Source organism: Chionomys nivalis, chromosome 11, assembly GCF_950005125.1.
Source record: "Chionomys nivalis chromosome 11, mChiNiv1.1, whole genome shotgun sequence".
Taxonomy (NCBI): domain Eukaryota; kingdom Metazoa; phylum Chordata; class Mammalia; order Rodentia; family Cricetidae; genus Chionomys; species Chionomys nivalis.
Window position 1 is genome coordinate 29,676,634 of NC_080096.1, and position 8,135 is coordinate 29,684,768.

At 43.2% G+C, this 8,135-nt stretch overlaps 1 pseudogene; it reads right to left on the reverse strand.

Annotated features, from left to right (window-relative positions):
* Nucleotides 1-225: 225 nt before the first annotated feature.
* Nucleotides 226-1,784, reverse strand: LOC130884176 (succinate--CoA ligase [ADP-forming] subunit beta, mitochondrial-like; annotated as a pseudogene).
* Between the last annotated feature and the right edge of the window lie 6,351 nt (nt 1,785-8,135).

Genomic DNA, 8,135 nt, shown 5'->3' on the forward strand with positions numbered 1-8,135 from the left:
TTGTTTTCACACACCACTGTTCTAATGAGGCAATTATTAGATATATTTTCATACTAAAGAATAAAGCTATATCTTTGTAGTTATTTATTTTATTTATAGGACTCTTAGCAATGAAGAACTTTGTATCCAACAACAGAAAATAGGCATACTGCAAGTGATGTTTTGTAGAGGAAGCAAAAAAAATGGCTGAATCAAAAGAAACCAGCAATTTGCATCATACGTTCTTTATATAAACAGTTCATTCTGAGCAGCAGACTCAAACACAGACCAAAGGCTTTCAAAGGTTCGTGAGGCGTTACGTGGGTGATGACATTCCCCACACACTGAAAAGAAAAGGGACAATAGCAGAGACCACAGTATAATAAAGAGCTACAGCACATTAACACCGTCAGCCAGCCTCCAAGTTCTCAGATTGACTACTGAAACTTCACATCCACGTGGGCTTCTTTAGCTAAGGTCACAATTTCAGAGAGCTTCACAACCATTTTAGCAGCTTCATCCAAATCATCACAAGCAAGAATTCTAAGTCCACTGTCTGCTATTAGTGCCTTCGCATCATCAACTTGTGTACCTTGTAACCGTACCACAACAGGTATTTTGATTTCTAAATCTTTAACTGCCATAACTATTCCTTTTGCAATAACATCTCATAATTCCTCCAAAAATGTTGACCAGAATAACCTGCACCTTTTTATCTGAAGTGATAAGCTTAAATGCTTCTGTTACTTGCTGGACTGTGGCACCTCCACCAACATCAAGAAAGTTGGCTGGAGTCCCTCCATGTGGTTTTATTACATCCATTGTGGCCATAGCCAACCCAGCACCATTTACTAGGCACCCTATGCTCCCATCCAGGCCTATGTAGTTAAGATCTGCACTAGCTGCCTGTTTGTCCCTTTCGTCTTCCTGGGTCCAGTCCTGGAGATCAAAGATCTTCTTTTGGTGATATGCTGAATTTGAGTCAAAATTGATCTTTGCATCCATACATAACATCTGTCCATCGGCATCTTCCACCATTGGGTTTATTTCTACCATAGTCACATCATACTTCAGAAAAAGGTTATAAAGCTTGACCATGCTTTCTGCTGCAGAATCCACGTTAGCCGGAAATCCCATCTTCTGTGCAAGTGCCACAGCTTGTTCCTTTCTGAGGCCTTCTACCTTATCAACAGGTTCTTTAATAATGGCGTCAGGATTCTCAGCAGCCACATCCTCAATGTTAACGCCACCTTGTGCACTTCCTATCAATACAGGGCCTTGAAATGACCGCTCCATTGTTATTGCAAAGTAATATTCTCTCCTTGGATATTTCCGCTCACAGACCAAAACTTGATTGCATATTCTGCCCTTCACTCCCATCTGCTTGGTGATCAATTTTTTCCCCAATCATCTGGGAGGAAACAGCTTTTGCTTCTTCTGGAGAGAAGACTGTCTTCACTCCTCCTTTGAGGTCACTTGTAAATGTTCCTTTTCCTCTGCCGCCAGCTAAAACCTGTGCCTTTATCACAACATCCTTTGACCCTAATTTTTTGGCGATTGCATAAGCTTCATCTGATGACTTTGCCACAAAGCCTTTGGGAACACAGACTCCAGCTTCCCGCAATAAATCCATACTCAAGTATTCATGCAGTGAGAGATTCCTTTGTTGCTGCGGCTGCATTTGGAGTCCATGCTTGTTAAACAAGCCAGAATTTCCCAGAACCTGGGCGGTGGGCCGAAGTGTAGGCTTCAGTCGGTGGCTCCTCAGGGCGGCCGCATTGGCCGTAGAACATGGACACCGCCATTGCTGAGTCCGACCTCGATTTTCCTTTTATAATTAATTCAGAAACTTTTTCCAAGCTGGGCGGTGGTGGTGCCTTTAATCCCAGCACTTGGGAGGCAGAGGCAGGCGGATCTCTGTGAGTTAGAGACCAGCCTGGTCTACAAGAGCTAGTTCCAGGACAGGCTCCAAAACCACAAAGAAACCCTGTCTCGAAAAAAAAAAAAAAAAAGAAACTTTTTCCACGTAAGTTTTTAATTTTTTTTTTTTACTTGGTTGATGTGGTAAAAAAGACCCATTCTAAGATAATAGCTTCTCTCTGCATTAAAATTCCTATAGGGGAAATTCTGAAAGGCAATATGACCAGAATACAATTAAGATTTGGATTCACAGGGGTTGGTGAGATGGCTCAGAGGTTAAAAGCATAGCCTGCTCTTCCAAAGGTCCTGAGTTCAATTCCCAGCAACCACCTGTAATAAGGTCTGGTGCTCTCTTCCGGCCTGCAAGCAGACATGTAGACAGAATATTGTATACATAATATTTTTTTTAAAAATTGGATTAACTCACTCGGGAGGCAGAGGCAGGTGAATCTCTGTGAGTTCGAGACCAGCCTGGTCTACAGAGCTAGTTCCAGGACAGGCTCCAAACCAGAGAAACCCTGTCTCGAATAACCAAAAAAAAAAAAAAAAATTGGATTAACTCTATTTACACGTGCCTCCTGTAATTTCTCTTCAATGAAAATCAGCAATCAGTCTCTTAATTTGTGCCTTGTGTTCTAATCTTCTGTAAACCTATTTTATAACCTAGGTAATTGACAGAATCTCCTCTTTGTATTTTCAGGAGCAATTTGTAATCCCCATTTAGGCAAAACTTTCTTTACTTCTTCAAACATTCTTCCTAAGGTATCTGTATTTGAATAAGATAACAAAATGTCATCCATGTAGACTTAGAAAATTATTTACATATTATTTCCAATGGCTGACTGACAAAGTATTGGCAAAGGGTGGGGCTATTGAGCATTCCCTATGGGAGGATGGTCCACTGATATCTCCTAGTAGTCTGAGAATTATAAGTAGGCACTGTGAAGGCAAATTTTTCTCTGTCCCTTTCTTGTATAGGTATAGTGAAGAAACAATATTTTAAATCAATAACTATAAAGAGGCCATCCTTTTGGTAATAGAGAAGGCAGAGGAATTCCAGATTGTAGAGGGCCCATAGGTTGAATTACCTTGTTAACAGCTTAGGTCTGTCACTATTCTCCATTTTCTAGATTTCTTTTTAACAACAAACACAGGACAATTTCAGGGACTGGTAGATTCTTCAGCATGGCAAGCACCTAATTGCTGTTGTACCAGCTGGCTTTTTGTTTGTTTGTTTGCCTTTGTTTTCGAGACAAGGTTTCTCTGTAGCTTTGGAGCCTGTCCTGGAACTAGCTCTTGTAGACCAGGCTGGCCTTGAACTCACAGAGATCCACCTGCCTCTGCCTCCCAGGAGTGTTGGGATTAAAGGCGTGCACCATAACCACCCAGCTGTACTAGCAATTCTAAAGCCTATAGTTTCTCTTCTGTTAAAGTCCACTGTTTAACCCATATTTGTTTCTCAATCATTTTAAAGGCAGGGTCGTTAGTACTTCTGAAGGTTTGCTAGCTGCTTTGTGTTCTTGTACAGCTAAATGGCTGGGGACCTTTGTCTATAATACCTTATATCCTTCCCAGAAAAATTAGTTTTTGGGACCACAGGAATGTTAATCTGGACATTCCATTGCTGCAATAGGTCACGACCCCATAAATTCACTGCAATATTAGCCACAAATGGCCTCAGTCTTCCTCTCTGTCCTTCTGGCCCTATGCATTCAACCCATCGAGTGCTTTGTTTCACTTGAGAGAGGGTTCCAATTTCTAGAAATTGAACATTTGCCCTTTGAAGAGGCCAATTTGGATGCCAAGATTCTGGGGTAATGATACTCACATCCGCACCTGTGTCTATCATCCCCTCAATTACAATGTCATTTATACACACTTTTAGCTTTGGTCTTTGATCATTTATAGAAGTGTGCCAAAACGTACGTTTCCTATTTCCTACTAGAGTTTTTGATTCATCCTCCATGTCTATTCCATCATCCAGAACAGTATTATTTTTCACAGTAGGCACTGGATTTAATTTTCCTGGTGAGACATGTTTCTCACAGTGACGGGGAATGTGTACTGATGAGGCTAAATCCTGTCCTTGTACGTTCTGTCCCTGCTCATCAGTTTTGATAAATTCTTCAATCTTTTCTAATCGTTTTTCTACTGACTTTTGTAAAGTCTGAATCTTCTGTCCAGTTTTCTGTTCTAATGACCTCACTGAGGATTCCAAGGTATGATGTTTGCCCAGTAAAGGTAACTAACATCTTATCTGTGAACATAATTTTGATGCCATACATATTATCTTCCTGGAGAGATACCTTATCCATTAATCTATCATAAATTTCCAACACATTCCAATTATTAATTTCAGAAGCATGAATTCTTTCAGATAGTGTCTCAATATCCTCTGACATTGACTGAATTTTGTGTGTCAAATTAATGGCATCTCTCTCCAAAGTGTTGATTTTTCCAACTAGCTGTTCATTACTAGTCTGTAAAGACTGTATCATTTCTAAAGGTGTCTCATTCTTGGCTCTGTTATCAAGCCATTTTCTTAATGAGATAATATGAAAAACAAGACTAATTCCTAGAATCAAATAAAGGGATGTATAAGGAAAATAACATAAGCCTTGCAGAATACCATCCATAACATAAGCAAAATAATTATTGAACTCCTGGATAATTATGTTACTAGTCATTTTTTGTACTTTTTCAGATCTTGTCATAAGGCAATTACAGTGAGTTGGAGTAGGTGTAATATCGTTATCGGCCAGCAGGTGTCTCAGTTGCAGCCGAGTGGCCGAGAGATGCAAGCAGCGTTTGACAATCCCGGTTTGGTTTCTGGCGTGTTAGAAACTGAAAAATATGCTTTGTTTAATAAATTATGAGAAGCTATTAAAGACAATCAAAGCTATTCCGAGAGTTGGTGGACAGAAAAGCGGAAGCCCAAGGCTTTCCGTCAGTCGCAGTTGCGAACGCACCGCAGGGACAGCAGACAGCGGTGTGTGGATCACGAGGAGGGGTGTGCAGCCACGCGCTATGTCTGAGTGCCAGCTGGAGCCAGGGCGGGAAGACTCCGTGCCCAATGCACCATGCAGCTGGTAAACCGGGCGCGCCGGGGTAGGGGGTGGGGAGGTGTCCCAAAAAAAGGTGAACTGGTCCTCACAATGGGTCACCAGATGAAGATGGACACTAAAAAGAAATCCTACCCTAGCTCAGATTTGAGGGTTATTTAGGGGTAGACTCACAGATCGCAGTCCTCTGAACGAACGAGGAACAGGAACCAAATCCAGCAGCAGGAGAGAGGAAGCTTTACCTCAGTGTTTACAGTATAAGATACCACGCCCAAGTGGGTTGGTATCTTAAAGGCTATTGGCTGAAGGAGCTTCCTAGGCAGTCTGCCTCCCCTCAGGTCATTACATTCTCAGAAAGCCAGAGACCAAGAGACGTGGGAACGAAAGAAACCCTTCAAAACAAAACAAAACAAAACAAAACAAAACAAAACAAAACAAAACAAAAAACGCCTGTGAAAGGAAAGGGGGCGTGAACTGGGGAAGACTAGGGAGCTGGGGAAGGTTGACCCTGAGTGAAGGACAGTGGGAAGGAAGGTGTTTAGAGGGAACCGCCTAGAAGGCAATGTGGTTGTAGAAAAAGGCTGGTGAGGGTAAACTATCAGAAAAGTACTGCTTATTCTGGGAACAGTAGTCTGTGGGGAGGAAGGCCTCGGAGTAAGGGACAATGGATTTCAGAGCTCTGCAGTTGCCTGTTGAAAATTACAATTCCCGGCCGGGCGGTGGTGGCGCACGCCTTTAATCCCAGCACTCGGGAGGCAGAGGCAGGCAGATCTCTGTGAGTTCGAGACCAGCCTGGTCTACAAGAGCTAGTTCCAGGACAGGCTCCAAAGCCACAGAGAAACCCTGTCTCGAAAAACCAAAAAAAAAAAAAAAAAAAAAAAAAAAAAGAAAGAAAGAAAATTACAATTCCCAGCAGGCTGTAGTGGAGGCAGGGGCAGGGGCAGGTGGATCTCTGTGAGTTCAAGGCCAGCCTGGTCTACAAGAGCTAGTTCCAGGACAGGCTCCAAAACTACAGAGAAACCCTATCTTGAAAACCAAAAAAAGAAAAAAGAAAATTACAATTCCTGTAGCCAGAGATGTGAGAGTTATGTTCATGTGGCTTTATACCCTCTGAGACTGGGATTGACAGAGGTGCAGGATGACTCTACAACCTAAAAAGGGTGGACGTAGGGGACTAGAGTGTGTTAGCCATGTGAAGACGCTCATAGCAAGTTCTAGGTGAGCCTGGGCTACATGTGACCCTGTCTTTAAAAAGAAAGAAAAAGCAAGCGGGCAGTGGTGCCGCGTGCACTCTGAAGACAAAGGAAGGTGGATTTCTGTGAGTTCAAGGCCAGCTTGGTCTGCAAGAACTAGTTCCAGGACAAGCTCCAAAGCTACAAAGAAACCCTGTCTCGAAAAACAAAAACAAACAAACAAACAAACAAAAAAAAAGCCGGGCGGTGGTGGCGCACGCCTTTAATCCCAGCACTCGGGAGGCAGAGGCAGGCGGATCTCTGTGAGTTCGAGGCCAGCCTGGTCTACAAAGGGAGTTCCAGGACAGGCTCCAAAGCTACAGAGAAACCCTGTCTCGAAAAACCCAAAAAAACCAAACCAAAACAAAACAAAACAAAAAAAAAAAAAGGAAAGAAGGAAGGAAGAAGGGGTTGTTATCAGTTTAAAGGGCAAAGGGAGCCGGGCGGTGGTGGCGCACGCCTTTAATCCCAGCACTTGGGAGGCAGAGGCAGGCGGATCTCTGTGAGTTCGAGACCAGCCTGGTCTACAGAGCTAGTTCCAGGACAGGCTCCAAAACCACAGAGAAACCCTGTCTCGAAAAAACAAAAAAAAAAAAAAAAAAAAAAAAAGGGCAAAGGGATATCAGTTGTGTATTGCAACAACAGGTGTCTGTTCCACAGTTTACAATCTGCTTGTAATGAAATGCCACATGCCCAGGCTTAAACTTTACAGACTCATCCTCCATCTGGAGACTACCTACCATTGTTCCAAGTGTGAAATATGAGAGTTGTGCCAACATCCTGATTTATTTTCTGTCCCTTGTCCCCTCAATAGTCATCAATAGTCAATCCCTATCAATCCCACCGCAGTAATAGCCCCTTCTGCATCCCCCCTCTGCGTCCATATGCTCTCCCTGTATTCTCAGTGCTATTAGTGTATTAGGATCCTCATCACATCTTGCCCCAGCTGATCACGCTAGTCCATTGACTCTGGCTTCTGGATTGTCTTTAAACACAGTTTTGACTAGATTACACTCACCTTTAGAAAAACTTATATTTGGAATGTTAAATGGTCTAGACACTGAAAAATAGTAAGATACTTATTCAAAACAATTGAACATAGGCTTGTCATATAATTCAGTAAGATCACTTGTAGATTCACACCCCAAAAGAGATGAAAGGACTCCAACACTCACTATGCTATGTTTTGTGGTGGTCATCTTGAAACAGGGTCTCATTCTGTAGCCCAAACTGGCCTTGAATTCGCAGACATCCTCCAGTCTCAGCTTCCCCAGTGTGAGCTACCACACAGTGGTATTCAAAGCAGTATTATTCAAAACATCCCAGCGGTGGAAATAAATAACTGGATGAACTAAAAAACAAAGTGTACTATATTCACACATTAAATAAAATGTTTAATGTAGCCAGGCGGTGGTGGCGCACGCCTTTAATCCCAGCACTCGGGAGGCAGGGGCAGGCAGATCTCTGTGAGTTCGAGACCACCCTGGTCTACAAGAGCTAGTTCCAGGACAGGCTCCAAAACCATAGAGAAACCCTGTCTCGGAAAAAAAAAATGTTTAATGTAAAAGAGAAACATAGTTACCAAGAGTGATGGCACACACTTTTAATGCCAGGATTCTGGAAGTAGAGAGAATCTCTGTGAATGAGACCAGCCTGGTCTACATGTGAAGTTCCAGTCCAGTCAGAGTTACATGGTGAGAGTCTGAGAAGAAGAAGAAGGAGGAGGAGGAGGAGGAGGAGGAGGAGAAGAAGGAGGAGGAGGAGGAGAAGAAGAAGAAGAAGAAGAGGAGGAGGAGGAGGGGGAGGAGGAGGAGGAGAAGAAGAGGAGGAGGAGGGGGAGGAGGGGAAGGAGGGGAGGAGGGGGGAGGAGGGGGGGAGGAGGGGGAGAGGGAGGAGGAGGAGAAGAAGAAGAAGAAGACGACGACAACGACAACAACAACGA